This window comes from Podarcis bocagei (assembly GCF_964188305.1).
Source record: "Podarcis bocagei genome assembly, chromosome: 3".
Classification (NCBI taxonomy): domain Eukaryota; kingdom Metazoa; phylum Chordata; class Lepidosauria; order Squamata; family Lacertidae; genus Podarcis; species Podarcis bocagei.
This window is the reverse complement of record NC_138127.1, coordinates 102,782,025-102,798,935: the sequence shown is the minus strand read 5'-3', so window position 1 is coordinate 102,798,935 and position 16,911 is coordinate 102,782,025. Positions and strand designations below refer to the sequence as shown.

At 43.4% G+C, this 16,911-nt stretch overlaps 2 long non-coding RNA genes across 3 annotated transcripts in view; one reads left to right on the top strand and one right to left on the bottom strand.

The window, feature by feature from the left end:
- LOC308584254 overlaps positions 1-12,268 on the bottom strand; it is a 34,530-nt gene extending 22,262 nt beyond the window's left edge. The window contains exon 1 of one of the 2 annotated variants that reach the window (XR_014006707.1): positions 12,209-12,268. This is a non-coding gene — a long non-coding RNA (uncharacterized lncRNA). Of the gene's footprint in view, positions 1-10,120; positions 10,667-12,208 lie in introns of those variants that run through there. The other variant, XR_014006708.1, reaches the window with a different exon arrangement.
- LOC308584224 overlaps positions 1-16,911 on the top strand; it is a 33,417-nt gene that overhangs the window by 15,501 nt on the left and 1,005 nt on the right. The gene's annotated exons all lie outside the window — the stretch shown is intronic.

Genomic DNA, 16,911 nt, shown 5'->3' with positions numbered 1-16,911 from the left:
CTTGTGCCCTCAGTCTTTCCCAACATCAGGGTCTTTTCCAGGGAGTCTTCTCTTCTCATGAGGTGGCCAAAGTATTGGAGCCTCAGCTTCAGGATCTGTCCTTCCAGTGAGCACTCAGGGCTGGTTTCCTTCAGAATGGAGAGGTTTGATCTTCTTGCAGTCCATGGGACTCTCAAGAGTCTCCTCCAGCACCATAATTCAAAAGCATCAATTCTTCGGTGATCAGCCTTCTTTATGGTCCAGCTCTCACTTCCATACATCACTACTGGGAAAACCATAGCTTTAACTATACAGACTTTTGTTGGCAAGGTGATGTCTCTGCTTTTTAAGATGCTGTCTAGGTTTGTCATTGCTTTTCTCCCAAGAAGCAGGCGTCTTTTAATTTCATGACTACTGACTGTCACCATCTGCAGTGATCTTTGCCAGGAGGTGATGGGACCCGTGGCCATGATCTTAGTTTTTTTTTGATGTTGAGCTTCAGACCATATTTTGCGCTCTCCTCTTTCACCCTCATTATAAGGTTCTTTAATTCCTCCTCACTTTCTGCCATCTTCTTGGACTGCAAGATCAAACCTATCCATTCAGAAGGAAATCAGCCCTGTGTGCTCCCTGGAAGGACAGATCCTGAAGCTGAGGCTCCAATACTTTGGCCACCTCATGAGAAGAGAAGACTCCCTGGAAAAGACCCTGATGTTCGGAAAGATTGAGGGCACAAGGAGAATTGGACGACAGAGGACGAGATGGTTGGACAGTATTCTCAAAGCTACCAACATGAGTTGGTAGGCAGTGGAAAACATGAGTGCCTGGCATGCTCTGGTCCATGGGGTCATGAATAGTCGGACATGACTAAATGACTAAACAACAACAAAAAGGAAACATTTAAAAACTTCCCTATACAGAGCTGACTTCAGATGCCTCGGGGCTCAGATAACTGTTTCTGCCCCTACTCAGCCCTGGCTTGTGGCCCCCAGAAAGTAATTCAGAAGGGAATGTGGCCCCACCTCTGCTTTACATGACTGTACCTCAAACTCCTCCTCCTCTTTCCCTCTAGGGGCTGCTGTTGTTCGACGACCTATAAATAAGGAGCACCTTCTGTCCCTCCTCTGTGCGATCTCAGAATTTCCAGCAAATTGAAGCAGACATGAAGTTCTCCTACTTGATCTCTGTTTTTTTCCTCTTTTCTTCCCTCTTCCTGCTAAGGGATTCAGGTATTGTACAGAGTTTGCTTAGATTGTGGCAGGCACTGAAATAGCCAGCAATGCTGCTATAACGGGGAAGGAGTTTTCTTACCAATGGCAAAGTTCCCAGAAACAGTGCTGTTTGCTCTGTCTTGCATGCACAAAAAATATTATAAATATTAGGGTGAGGGTGTTTTTTGGTGGGGAGTGGAGGGTTAAAAGAGAAAGTTTTATTATTTTGTTTTAAAAAATGATTTGGTTTTATTTCTTAACATTTACGTCATGTTGTGGCTTGTCGAAAAGAGCATGGTTTCAAATGAAATCTTAAATTCAAACAAAGGAAATTTAAATTATTTAAAATGCTAAAAGCTCACAATCTTGGACAGATGCCATAAACCTTTTTCAGGGAGATTGAACCAAGAATTTCTTTCTATTTTTTAAAAGTAAAATAACCAGATATCTTCTTTTTGAGATTGAGGATTATAAAGATCGACTCTAGGACATTTATACAGTCATACTTTGGCTGTCGAGCGGAATCTGTTTGGGAAGTCCGTTCAACTTCCAAAACATTTGGAAACCAAAGCGCGGCTTCTGATTGGCTGCAGAAAGCAGAGAACGGACTTAGAACGCTGGAGCTGGCAAGGAGCCCTAACTCAAAGCAAACCAATGTTTTTCTTTCTTGCCTTAAGCTGACGCTTCTAAACCATCTTACCCACCACAATCGAAGGAGGAATGTGAAAAATTCAAAAGGAAGTGCATGGTGGTGAGGTGTATGCCCGACCAGAAAAGAATCATCGGGACGTGCCCACCGCACCGCAAATGCTGCATACGTCCATGGGAACTCCCTGAGGTAGATGTTGCCAGTCTTCCACTACAATTCCCATCAAACCCAGACAGCATGGCCAGTGGTCAGGGGTGTGTGGAATTGTGGTCCTGCAACTGCAGGGTCCCAGGTTGCTGAAAGGTGGACTAAAGCAGGCACATCCAACGTCCAGCAGGTTGCCACCCACCATGCAATATCAAAAACTGCCAGTGATCTACCACACTCTCCCATTATCATTCTTCAACTTCAACATATTATATTTAGCTGGGGAAACCCGGCCAGATGAGTGGGGTATAACTAATAAATTATGATTATGATAAAAAACAATAACAATTTTTGAACAAATTGTTGAGCATATTCTCTCAGAATATTTATCTTATGTGAAATCTGTACACGTATAAAAAACGCTGTGAAAATGCTTTTTTTAAAAAAAAATGAAAAATGCAGTGAATTTTGCATAGCTGACTTTCACCATCTAGTGTCGCGTTTGTATAGTGTACTTTAAAACGTTTTATTTGCAGCTGTGTAGGTGAGTCCTTAGTGTCTCCCCTCAAAACATACTGGGATCTCTACCCCCAAGGCATTGGCTATGCTGGCAAGGCTTGCATTACAATATTCTGTTACACGCAGCATCTGTTGAATAGCTAATGCTATAACCCAAATCTCCATTGCTCCAGGTTGGATACAGCAGATGTCTTCCTCCATCTAGCTCTGTCAACCTCTGTTTGGGATCAGAGCACCATAGAAAAATCACAAGATGTGCTATTAGCCAGCATTTTAAAAGGATTTCTAGACCTTATGACTGCATGCGATGCCCCATTAAGTTTTAGGAGCCACAGCAGTGCTTGAATAAGATTTTGAATGATTGAGGGCAAGACCTCAGGGTCATAGCTTGCTCACCGCTCCTGCCTCCTCTTCTTCTTCTTCTTCTTCTTCTTCTTCTTTTAAAAGGCATATTCAGTTTTGCCAAATGGTTGGGCAGGTGCATTTATTTTAGATGGAACACAGAGAGTCTTGCTCATATGTATTCTAGCACTCACAAAACTATGAGAATGATGTCGTTCGAAATGGCAGGCAGTATGGCATTCGGATGTAGCTGGTGAAGGAAGCCCTCTAGTTGCTCCAGATGCCCCTTTGGCAATTGTGGTGGGTTCTTGACATCCATGATCACTGCAAAATAATGACAAGGTTCATCAGAGGCAGAGGCCAAGCAAGCTCTTTAGCACAGAGAGTCTGGAAAATGCAGCCTTAAACAAATATTGCCCAGTTAACCACATGACTGAGTTAGGATTTTGAACCTGCTTCTCATAGCCTGCGACAGGGAAGTTGGGCATCTTGTAGCCTGTTCATGTCACACAACATTCAGAACAGTAAATACATTTATGTCATTGTTCTTGCCTCGTCTGTTTTCAGTTACAAGGAGCTGAGAATATGTTTTGCTTCGCTGCCTTCAGGTAACGGAGTCGCACGAGAGTTGACTGCTTTGAGGTTTTCTACAATCAAGCAGTATATGAATTTTATGCAATAAATAAATTCAAAGACCCCCTCCTAGATTTGTCCGAATTTCTTCAGTTCGCATATAAACTGCTCTTACTTGTTTATTTCTACCACTGTTGTTTAGTCGTTTAGTCGTGTCCGACTCTTCATGACCCCATGGACCAGAGCAAGCCAGAGCATTTCTACCATACCTCGTCATTTTATTATTGTTGTTATTTGAGATTTTGAAGGGTACCTTCAAAACGTTTGAGACTACAGCTGCCATCTGCTGACGGTCAGGCAAATCTGACCAAATTTCTTCAGTTCCCATATAAACTGCTCTTAGTTTTTTACTTCTAAGCTACCTTGCATTCTCTGTAGCAGCTATAGGGTTGCCCTGCATTCAGAATTCCCTGGACATGGCCAGAATACAGCAGCTGGAAGCATTGTCTGGCTGAAAATCACTGGAATATCCAGGAAAATCAAGGCACATGGCAACCCATGTCAGAAGTCTTAAAAATAGCTCAAAAAGTTCATTTTTTATTTTTATTATTTTTATTATTATTATTATTATTATTATTATTATTATTATTATTATTATTTTTATTATTATTATTATTATTATTATAGATTTTTCATGATACCTTCAAAATGTTTGAGACTGCAGCTGCCATCTGCTGGGGGTCAGGCAAATCTGTCTATATCGGTTCCTCATTTTTCCAGTCTTCAGTCTGTTCCTCTGCATTTTTGCATCAATTTGACTTCTTTACACACACACCCCACGCGTAGATGTGCTCGGAAAGATCTCCCCCACAAACTACCTTCTTCAAAACAGGCAGACAAGACTTCAAGAGTCTAGATGCTGAAATGCATGGTTTTAAATGGACATTAGAGAAAGACAATTCAACATAAAATCAGCTACTCTAATGGCTCAAATGCGTAATGTGTCAGGACGAAGGGGCCGGCAGAGCAAAACCAGCTGGGTCAACAGACACTTAATCCTTGGATGTAACCCTTTAATCTCGGGGTTGTGGGTTTGAGCCCCACGTTGGGTGAGAGATTCCTACATTGCAAAGGGTTGGACTAGATGACTCTTGTGGTTCGTTTTGGCTCTATAAATCTGTGATTCTATGACTCTGTGACCTTGAAACTATATATTCTCCTATAGTTCCTAATTTACCTAGACAGGACCTGGAAATGAGGCAACATATGAACATATGGCTCTTCCTTATACATATCCCAAAACAGAGCTTTCTTCTGTCTATTTTGGTATTGTCTACTTTGACTGGTAATAACTGTCCAGCTTTTCCTACCTGGAGAGACACTGGGGACTGAACCTGAACCCCCCCCCCTTTTTATATATAGTTTTCTCACCATTTCCTTCTGAGAACTTAGGATCTGCTGTGTAATTCTGTGTGGTAACAGTCATGTCCCCACAGGTGCCTAACTCGTTCTGTTTCCTGAAGTGATCATATACACAAACTCACTGTTCCCAAGGTGAATTAACATTGAGGCTTCTCACATTCCCTGAATACTTCTTGCTCGTTATGGAGAGAATCTCTTGTGGGAATCTGAAATAACAATCCCTATTATTATTATTGTTGTTGTTGTTGTTGTTGTTGTTGTTGTTGTTGTTATCATTTTCTACCTCGCCTATCCGGCTGGGTTTCCCCAGCCACTCTGGGTGGGTTCCAACAGAAGGTCAAAAATACATTAAATACATTTTGATCTGTCTCTAGCCTCCAGGTTTTCATAGGATCCTAGTGTTGGAATGCTTACTTGGTGCACTTGATGCTTCTGTTAAACCAAATAATGTGTTCCAAAAATACATACAGAGAAATGTAGACAAAAATGGGAAGAGGAGGAGGAGGAGGAGGAGGAGGAGTGAAGGGAAGTTCTGTCTCTGCACATGACTGTGGCATTATGGGAAGTCTTGCTTCTAAGCTTTTCTCTGCTTCTGTACATACTGTACAACACGTTCTAAATACCAAGACATTCCCTCATTTCTCTAGGATGTTCAGTTCATCTTAAGTTCATGAAAACATTATACTTTCACTGACCTGTTCTTAATGCATAGTTGACCACATCTACGGAACACGATTATTATACAGTGGTGCCTCGCAAGACGAAATTAATTCGTTCCGCAAGTTTTTTCTTCTTGCGAGTTTTTCGTCTTGCGAAGCACGGTTTCCCATAGGAATGCATTGAAAATCAATTAATGCGTTCCTATGGAAACCGCTTGCCAGGCTGGCGGTGCGGAGAAGGGCTTTTCTCCCCACCGCAAGCCTTCAGGACAGGTACGGGAACAGAGGGGAAGGGGCGCAGCGCTTCTCCTCTGTTCCCGGGGCTTGCGGTGGGAGGAGGGTTTTTCCTCCCCACCACCAACATTCAGAACAGCATTCTGAATGTTGGCGGTGGGAAGGAAAACCCTCCTCCCACCGCAAGTCTTCAGGACAGCCATCCGAAGGCTGGCGGTGGGGCAGAGAGCTCTCCGCCCCACCGCCAGCCTTCGGAAGGCTGCTCCCCGCCCCACCGCCAGCCTTCGGAAGGCTGCTCCGAAGGCTGGCGGCGGGAGGAGGGCTCCCTGCCCCACCGCCAGCCTTCGGAAGGCTGCCCCGAAGGCTGGCGGCGGGAGGAGGGTTCCCCGCCCCACCACCAGCCTTCGGAAGGCTGCCCCGAAGGCTGGCGGCGGGAAGAGAGCCCTCCTCCCACCACCAGCCTTCGGAGGAGGTCCGAGGACAGTGGGGAAGACGCGCTGCGCTTCCCCGCTGTCCCGGAGATTTCCCTATGGGCTTTCGTCTTGCGAAGGAAGCCCATAGGGAAATTCGTTTTGCGAAGCGCCTCCAAAACGGAAAACCCTTTCGTCTAGCGGGTTTTCCGTCTTGCGAGGCATTCGTCTTGCGGGGCACCACTGTATTCTTTCATGTTATGATCAATCATTAGTAATTGTTTTAGTCATGTTATATCAATCATTAGTTATAATTTAATTAGGAGGTTTCATGCCTGTCTAGTTCTGTGCTCCCTTTCCCAGCCTTTAATCTATTGGTGATTAATGCCTATATGTAACCCTTGCTCTGTACTTGTGTTAACCAATCAGCAACAAGTTGCTTTGTGTTTGTATCAACCAATCAGCAATGCGTGCACCTGTGGCAATGTTGTAATATTCAATAAAAGAGTCTTCTCGGGGCTTGCTCCAGGGATGCCTCCCAGATGACACTTGCTACTCGTCTGTCGTGATTTCAACGCAACAGAGGAGGAGGAGGAGAATTTATTATTTATACCCCACTCTTCTGGCTGGCTAGTTTACTCATTCATTCTGGGCGACTTCCAAAACAAATTAAAACATAATAAAGCATCAAAAGCTTCCCAATACAGGACTGTGTTCGGTAGATTTATTGCTTTATTGTTCGGCGCCCAGCCACGCTTCCCCTGGGAGCCTCTGTAGATCGTAAAGCAATTAGCAGAATTACACAGCGTCTGTGTCGAAAGGGCAGTAAATAAGTCCAGACGTTTCTTCTGTCCTAATATCTCTTTATTGGAAACAAAAGCAGTATATTTACAAACTCCAACTTCCATCTGATTCAAGCTGCATCTTCTCTGCGTCCTTCTGCTTGCAGCTACGCAACAAACTGCTTTCGATCTTCACTCAGCTCACAGCATTCCAAGCTGCTTTCGTCATGTCCTGGCGTACTTCCCTTGTACGTGCCTCCTCTCAGGCTTGAAGCACAGAAGGTTAACCCTTCACTACACCCAACACCCCCTCTTGTCTCACACCTGAGGGGAGAATCGACCCTTGGTCGCCCCAGACCTTCGCAAAACTCCCCATGTCTTTGGAAGGAGAGTGGCTTCGTGAACCCATCAGCTAGGTTCTTGGCAGAGGGACAGTACTTCAGCGCAACTAATCCCTCCTGAACACTCTGGCACACATTCCGAAAGCGAATGTCTAGGTGTTTAGTTCTAGCCTTGAACTGACCTGACTCTGCCAGACGCAGGCATGGTTGATTGTCCTCGAAAACACGTATCGGTTGACAATCCACTCCGCAAAGTTCCTGCACTAAGCAAGCATAGAACTCTACTTCTCTGCACACCTCTGAAAGAGCACTGAACTCAGCCTCAGTGGATGAGAGCGCTATAAGACTTTGCTTCTTGGACCTCCATCCAACTACTGAGTTCCCAAACTTCACCACTAGGCCAGACACAGACTTGCGATCCTCAAGATTAGCCCAATCTGAGTCCACAAAACAAGTCAGTTTGACTTCTCCTTGTGCCGGCAATCTAAGACAAAAATCTTTGGTTTCCTGCAAATACCTCAGAACTCTCTTGATGCGATTCCAGGCTTGCACACTAGGGTTTGAAGCTTCCCTGCTGAGCAGATTGACAGTAAACGCTATATCAGGTCTGCTCCACTGGGACAAGTACAACAAACTCCCTAGGGCTGACTGAAACACTTCAGTATTTTCGAACTCAGCGCGTTCTACTTGCTGGCTGTCCTTCCAGGACAGCCAACAGACTACCTTCAGATCTCTTCTAAAAGTCAGATAGTTGTTCATTTCCTTGACAACTGATGGGAGGGCATTCCATAGGTCAGGCACCACTACCGAGAAGGCCCTCAGCCTGGTTCTTATGACCAGAAAAAAAGAATCTCGCATGTTCATTCACCCTAGTTTGGGGGCTTCCAGGTGTTTGTGGACTCCAGCTTCCATCAACTCCAACCAGTATTGCCAAAAGTCAAGAATGATGGGAGCTGCCATCCAAAATACCTGCGTTGCACCAGGCTGAGCAAGACTGTCTTGAGTAAGTGTCATGATTGCAAAGCCTTAGCAATAGATGAAGCCCACATCTAATTCTTCAGCAATAACCTGGAAAAGACCCTGATGTTGGGAAAGATGGAGGGCACAAGGAGAAGGGGACGACAGAGGACGAGATGGTTAGACAGTGTTCTCGAAGCTACCAGCATGAGTTTGACCAAACTGCGGGAGGCAGTGCAAGACAGGAGTGCCTGGCGTGCTCTGTTCCATGGTGTCACGAAGAGTCAGACACGACTAAACGACTAAACAACAACATGTGAAAGATAATGGAAGCCATTAAAGAAATTCAGAATGAGTTGATTTTTATCGACAGTGCCAAGAGCAAAAGCATTAAGAATCTAGAAACATCATGTTTTCTTGTTGTTAACAAGCCCTTTGCTCTTTTAAAGTTCACATACCGTCTTAAATGTGAAGAACAGAGGTTATAAATACCAGTACAGGTCAGGATTTTATCAATTTTTAATAAGGAAACAACCAATTACTCTGATTAAAAAGTTGATTAAATTGGGAGCGCCTAGCCTGTGGTGGACTGTCACCAGTTGGCTGCATAATACTACACTTAAACAATAGTTAAAACACAAAAAATTAGAAGATTTCTATACAATCTCTGAAAGTACAAGGAAGTATACGACTTTTATTTGCAGGAGATGTGCTCTCTGTCGAAACTTTGCTAGCGTAAGAACTATGCCACGCAAAAACATAAAAACCAACATTCTCTTCAGTATTTAGACCAGGCCGTGGAGATATTCCTGCAGGGTGGGCGGTGTATATTAAGCAAGATCACAAACAGGAAAATGCTGATATATTTTAACAATATTTTTTTTTCCCACGATGAAATGAAGAGCAAAATGAGAGCTTCCCCTCTCCTCAAATTTCCCATTCTTCGGAACCACAACCACCCTCTTAGAAGCCTATCCTATTGCTCTATTGCAACAGAAGATGAACTCAGTGGGATGGGGAGGGAAGAGTCCATTGTACCTGACATCTTTCTTTCTCCACACACACACACACACACACACACACAGAGAGAGAGAGAGAGAGAGAGAGAGAGAGAGAGAGAGAGAGAGAGAGAGAGAGAAACAAACATACAGACATAGACACACAGAACCCACACCCACACCTAAAAAACAAAGCAAAATTTATGTCTGAGGCTGCCTAGTAACTGTAGCCTTGTATCTTTATCACATGGATGTAGGTGGCACTGTGGGCTTGCCGATCAGAAGGCTGGCAGTTCGAATCCCCACAACAGGGTGAATTCCCGTTGCTCTGTCCCAGCTCCTGCCATCCTAGTCTTTTGAAAGCATGTCAGTGCAAGTAGATAAATAGGTACCACTGCGGTGGGAAGGTAAATGGCATTTCCGTACAATCTGGCTTCTGTCACAGTGTCCCATCTTGCCAGAAGTGGTCTTCTCATGCTGACCACATGACCTGGAAACCTGTCTGTGGACAAATGCCGGCTTCCTCAGCCTGAAAGCGAGATCAGCGCCGCAACCCCATCGTCGCCTTTGACCTGACTTAACCCTCCAGGGGTCCCTTACCTTTTACCTTTACCTGTATCTTTATGTGAATGAAAGCAACATTATACCTAAGGTTTTCAGTAGCTGGAACCTTGCGTGAAAAGGTGACCTAATCATTTCTTACAAGTATTGTCTTACTTGGACTAGTATCAACTCTCAAACGGGAGTCTCATCTGACCCCTACCTGCAGACACAGAGGGCGAACTTAGGACCTTTCCCTCATACAAACATTGTACTCTACCACTGAAGTGCAGCCTGCCTTAAAACCCATTTAAGCTTTACAGCCATTCCCCACTATTCTACCCCAAAATGGTACACAGGGGCAGGCATGTTTTCTTCCCTGCAATTCCTGAAGGAATGGTGGCAGGTCATAATATTATGCTCCCATTTGTCCACCTCATCAAGTGCTTCCCTTTCGAGCTGCTCTTACTGAGTGAGCAACCAGGCAGGTGAACTCTGCTTTTGTCCCCTGCTTGCCCAACTGTTTGGTTGTGGTCCTGTGAGGGAGGGCGGCTAGTAGCCCCTCAGACTGTGTGGACAGGTGTGCCTCACCTGGGGGCCCCAGAGCACCAGCCCTTGCAGCCTCCTTCTGAACCTCTTTAGGCCAAATGGGTTTTAGTCCAAATGGATAAAAATCTAGTAAATGGGCTTCCTCCCAAAATGCCTTCAACTGATCAGGAACAACATGCTTGAATACGCAAACACACACACAAACTCATATATATGCAGGCATTGGAAAGAACACCTTATCTCTGAGACCTTATCCTGAATGTCATGGTCTATTAGTAGTGGCTTCCTCATGGGATGTTTACAGATTGCCATCTATGGGCAGGGCCTTAAATCAAGTCCTGAAGCACATAATTCAACTTGGCCACAAGGTGTTGGGCTGTTGTTGTTGTTTAGTCGTTTAGTCATGTCTGACTCTTCATGACCCCATGCACCAGAGCACACCAGGCACTCCTGTCTTCCATTGCACACCGCAGTTTGGTCAAACTCATGTTTGTAGCTTCAACACTGTCCAACCATCTTATCCTCTGTCGTCCCCTTCTCCTTGTGCCCTCAGTCTTTCCCAACATCAGGGTCTTTTCCAGGGAGTCTTCTCTTCTCATGAGGTGGCCAAAGTATTGGAGCCTCAGCTTCAGGATCTGTCCTTCCAGGGAGCACTCAGGGCTGATTTCCTTCAGAATGGATAGGTTTGATCTTCTTGCAGTCCATGGGACTCTCAAGAGTCTCCTCCAGCACCATAATTCAAAAGCATCAATAATTCCTTGATCAGCCTTCTTTATGGTCCAGCTCTCACTTCCATACCTCACTACTGGGAAAACCACAGCTTTAACTATACGGACCTTTGTCGGCAAGGTGATGTCTCTGCTTTTTAAGATCCTGTCTAGGTTTGTCATTGCTTTTCTCCCAAGAAGCAGGCATCTTTTAATTTCGTGACTGCTGTCTGTCACCATTTGCAATGATCTTTGCCAGGAGGTGATGGGACCCCATAGTCGCCTTTGACCTGACTTAACCCTCCAGGGGTCCCTTACCTTTTACCTTTACCTGTATCTTTATGTGAATGAAAGCAACTTTATCATTTCTTACAAGTATTGCCTTACCTGGACTAGTATCTCCAGATTTTCAAACAGAAGTCTCATCTGACCCCTACCTGCAGACACAGAGGGCAAACTTAGGACCTTTCCCTCACACAAACATTGTACTCTACCACTGAAGTGCAGCCTATATTAAAACCCATTTCAGCTTTACAGCCATTCCCCACTATTCTACCCCAAGGTGGTACATAGAGGCAGGCATGTTTTCTTCCCTGCAATTCCTGAAGGAATGGTGGCAGGTCATAATATTATGCTCCCATTTGTCCACCTCATCAAGTGCTTCCCTTTCGAGCTGCTCTTACTGAGTGAGCAACCAGGCAGGTGAACTCTGCTTTTGTCCCCTGCTTGCCCACCTGTTTGGTTGTGGTCCTGTGAGGGAGGGCGGCTAGTAGCCCCTCAGACTGTGTGGACAGGTGTGCCTCACCTGGGGGCCCCAGAGCACCAGCCCTTGCAGCCTCCTTCTGAACCTCTTTAGGCCAAATGGGTTTTAGTCCAAATGGATAAAAATCTAGTAAATGGGCTTCCTCCCAAAATGCCTTCAACTGATCAGGAACAACATTCTTGAATACGCAAACACACACACAAACTCATATATATGCAGGCATTGGAAAGAACACCTTATCTCTGAGACCTTATCCTGAATGTCATGGTCTATTAGTAGTGGCTTCCTCATGGGATGTTTACAGATTGCCATCTTAGGACCTTTCCCTCATACAAACATTGTACTCTACCACTGAAGTGCAGCCTGCCTTAAAACCCATTTCAGATTTACAGCCATTCCCCACTATTCTACCCCAAAATGGTACACAGGGGCAGGCATGTTTTCTTCCCTGCAATTCCTGAAGGAATGGTGGCAGGTCATAATATACGGTACGCTCCCATTTGTCCATCTCATCAAGTGCTTCCCTTTCGAGCTGCTCTTACTGAGTGAGCAACCAGGCAGGTGAACTCTGCTTTTGTTCCCAGCTTTTACTATACGGACCTTTGTTGGCAAGGTGATGTCTCTGCTTTTTAAGATGCTGTCTAGGTTTGTCATTGCTTTTCTCCCAAGAGGCAGGCATTTTTAATTTCACGACTGCTGTCACCATCTGCAGTGATCATGGAACTGAAGAAAGTAAAATTTCTCACTGCCTCCATTTCTTATCCTTCTCTTTGCCAGGAGGTGATGGGACCCGTGGCCATGATCTTAGTTTTATGGATGTTGAGCTTCAGACCATATTTTGCGCTCTACTCTTTCACCCTCATTATTTTTTAAAAAAAATAATATTTTTTATTGCTTTCTTCGAGGTACAAATGTATAGTCAGATACATAACAGTAGCAACAGAACAGAAAAATAAAAAATAAAAATAAAAAAGAATTTCATCTTTCCAGAACGTTTTTTCATAACCAACTGGACTTCCCCACATCTCCCTCACCCTGCATTCTTTAATAAAAATATCAGCAAATTATTACCTTGTTTCATGCATTTTTTGTACTTTCAAATAATTATACTTTAAGTTTAAGGTACTTATTATCAGATTACTTTTGTCCTAAAATAGGCATAAAAATTACTTTAAACTTTGGTCCTTTCGTAATTATAACTTAGTTTCCCAAATCATCAAATTTTGTTGCTGAAGCTAGACTTTCCAAACCATGCAAATTCTTAGCATTCATATAGCTTATGATGTTTTTGTAAATAGTCCTTAAATTTTTTCCAGTCCTCCTCCATTGTTTCTTCTCCCAGGTCTCGGAGTCTGCCAGTCATTTCAGCCAGTTCCATATAGTCCATCAATTGCATCTGCCACTCTTCCAGCATGGGTAAATCTTGTGTCTTCCAATATTTGGCGATAAGAATTCTTGCTGCTGTAGTTGCATACAAAAAGAAAGTTCTATCCTTCTTTAACACTTTCTGGCCAACAATGCCCAGAAGGAAGGCCTCTGGTTTCTTGGGAAAGGCATACTTAAATACCTTTTTTAGCTCATTATAAATCATTTCCCAGAAGGCCTTCACTTTCGGGCAAGTCCACCAGAGGTGAAAGAATGTCCCTTCAGCCTCCTTACATTTCCAACATTTATTATCAGATAGGTGATATATCTTTGCAAGCTTGACTGGGGTCATGTACCACCTATATATCATTTTCATAATATTTTCTTTCAAAGCATTACATGCTGTGAATTTCATACCGGTGGTCCATAACCTTTCCCAGTCCTCAAACATAATATTATGCCCTATATCCTGCGCCCATTTTATCATGGCTGATTTAACTGTCTCATCCTGGGTATTCCACTTAAGCAGCAAGTTATACATTCTTGAAAGAACCTTAGTCCTTGGTTCAAGTAATTCTGTCTCTAACTTCGATTTTTCCACCTGGAAACCTATTTTTTTATCCATTTTAAAGACCTCTTGGATTTGAGCATAATGTAACCAGTACTCTTTCACCCTCATTAAAAGGTTCTTTAATTCCTCCTCAGCCTCCCAGAGTGGCGGGGAATAATAATAATAATAATAATAATAATAATAATAATAATAATAATAATAATAATAATAAAATTGACAGGTGGTGTTTTTCTAGGTGAGGGGGTGGGGACTGTAATAACAAAAAAATCAGCTGTATATCAACCGCTGTTTTGCAATGAGGAATTGCAAATAAGGAAGATCAAAAGGAGAATGTTTTTTTTGGGGGGGACTCTCTTCCTCTTCCTCCTCCTCCTCTCGTTCTTGCTCCTCTTCCTGGCAAAAGGGCTGCTGAGACCCCTTCTCTCTTGGGTGCCGGTGGGTGCTGTGACGTTGACGCTGCTGTGGCAAGTGCCTTTACTTAGCAGAGTGCATTCCCCTTTACACAGGAGAGGAGGGAAAAAAATTGAAACTTACACTTTCGTGCGTCCCTCCCGGCATGACGCTGTGCGCTGATGTCACGGGGCTGTAATGGTGGTGTGCCTCGAGATTTTTTTCATCAAACAAGTGTGCCTTTGCCCAAAAAAGGTTGGGAAACACTGCACTAAGTAACTAGAATCCCTCTAGAGGGAGTTCTGAGACATTACAATGGCTGCAGATGGAAAAATACAGGCTGAGCTGGATAGAATGTTCTTTCTCTTGGGAAAATTACAAGGTCAGAGTGAAGCTATGGCTATAAATGTTACAGCTTTGAATTTTAAAGTAAACAATCTTGCTGATTGTGTCAAGGACTCGATACAAGAAACCTATGCAGCTGGAAAAGAAGAGAAATGTGTTGACTTAAAGGAGGGGGAAGGAGGAGCTGAAATGCTGCAGAGGAAAAAGGAGAGCCAGAGGCCTGCGAAGATGGATTTTAAGATGAAAATTTGGTTTGAATTGGAGAAGGAAGATTGGAGAGATCTCCCTATGGGGAGATCTGAAGACCTATGGATTACAAATTTGAATAAGATGAAAGTTGGAGCTTGTGGGACATTGGGGACATTTGGACTTAAAAGCAACAAGAAACAAGATTTGGGCTCCACTTTCGAATATGGAGGTCTGGTTGGAAGAAAATCAGATCTTTTTGAGACAGAGCCTCTCCGAAACCCGATGGTTAATATAAAAGACTACCAACAAAACCGGCAGAGAGGGACTGAGAGAGATTTAAGGGCCTCGGATGTAAGATCTCCAGGCTGAGAGCTGATAACTGAGAGATACTTTGGGGATCAAAACCAGGAAGGGGGGGTGAGAGTTTTGGAATCCAAAGGGTGTATTTTTTCTTTTGGTATTTTGTTTTGTAATTATTATAAAAATTGGGAAATTTGTGAAAGGGAATTTGGGTCGACCTTAGAAAAGGGTGTAAATGATGAGTATTGGGGTCTAAAGTGAGGTTCATAAGTTAAAATTGGGCATCTGAGATGAATTAAGTATGACATTAATAAGGTGAAAGTGGGGAAGAAGAACTTGCTGAGCTAATTATGTGAATTGGGATACAAGAAGGGGGGATGTGGGGAAGTCAGTGAAAGATGTTAACAAAATAAGGATTTGAAATTCTATTTGTTATTTGTGTGGTGTGGTGTTATGTATGTCTATGTTTTCATGTTTCTCTTAAAATTTGTGAAAATTTAATAAAAATGTTATATAAAAAAAAGAAAGTTGCTATGCCCAGGAACAAGGCTTCAGTGCCACGTCTAATTTACTCTTCAAACAAAAGCCAGGCAAACTATGCAATAATTGCATTGGATGTTTGCCCATAGTAGGCATGATTTATATAGGGAAGAGAAACTAGACTATCTTGATGCAGAAATCCATCAAAAAACAAAGTGAACAAAGCCTTTCTTATGGGTATTTCCACATTCCGAAAACAATGAGTCACTGCATGTATTGCAAAATTAGCACAAACTTTGCAGAGATTTTTGACAGAGAAAGCAGGTCCTCTACTTGCTATGTGTGCTATGTGTGCCCATATTCTCTAAAGGGTTAGATGGAGGGGCTTGGCAGTAACTTTTGCTGTTGTTCTGCCCGATGTGCAGTTATGTAAAGTTAGCAAAAGATTGTTGGACAGTGTTCTCAAAGCTACCAACATGAGTTGGTAGGCAGTGGAAGACAGGAGTGCCTGGCGTGCTCTGGTCCATGGGGTCATGAAGAGTCGGACACGACTAAATGACTAAACAACAACAAAAAGGAAACATTTCAAAACTTCCCTATACAGAGCTGACTTCAGATGGCTCGGGGGTCTCCTAACTGTTTCTGCCCCTACTCAGCCCTGGCTTGCGGCCCCCAGAAAGTCATTCAGAAGGGAATGTGGCCCCACCTCCGCTTTACATGACTGTCCCTCAAACTCCTCCTCCTCTTTCCCTCTAGGGGCTGCTGTTGTTCCACGACCTATAAATAAGGAGCACCTTCTGTTCCCTCCTCTGTGCGAACTCAGAATTTCCAGCAAATTGAAGCAGACATGAAGTTCTCCTACTTGATCTCTGTTTTTTTCCTCTTCTCTTCCCTCTTCCTGCTAAGGGATTCAGGTATTGTACAGAGTATTCTTAGATTGTGGCAGGCACTGAAATAGCCAGCAATGCTGCTGTAATGGGGAAGGGGTTTTCTTACCAATGGCAAAGTTCCCAGAAACAGTGTTGTTTGCTCTGTCTTGCATGCACAAAAAAATATTATAAATATTAGGGTGAGGGTGGGGTTTTTTTTGGGGGGGGGAGTGGAGGGTTAAAAGAGAAAGTTTTATTATTTTGTTTTAAAAAATGATTTGGTTTTATTTCTTAACGTTTCCATCATGTTGTAGCTTGTGGAAAAGAGCATGGTTTCAAATGAAATCTTAAATTCAAACAAAGGAAATTTAAATTATTTTAAATGCTAAAAGATCATAATCTTGGACAGATGCCATAAACCTTTTTCAGAGAGATTGAACCAACCATTTCTTTCTATTTTTTAAAAGTAAAAGAACCAGATATCTTCTTTTTGAGAGTGAGTATTATACAGATCAACATTCATACAGTCATATTTTGGAAGTCGAACGGAATCTGTTTGGGAAGTCCGTTCGACTTCCAAAACATTCGGAAACCAAAGCGCGGCTTCTGATTGGCTGCAG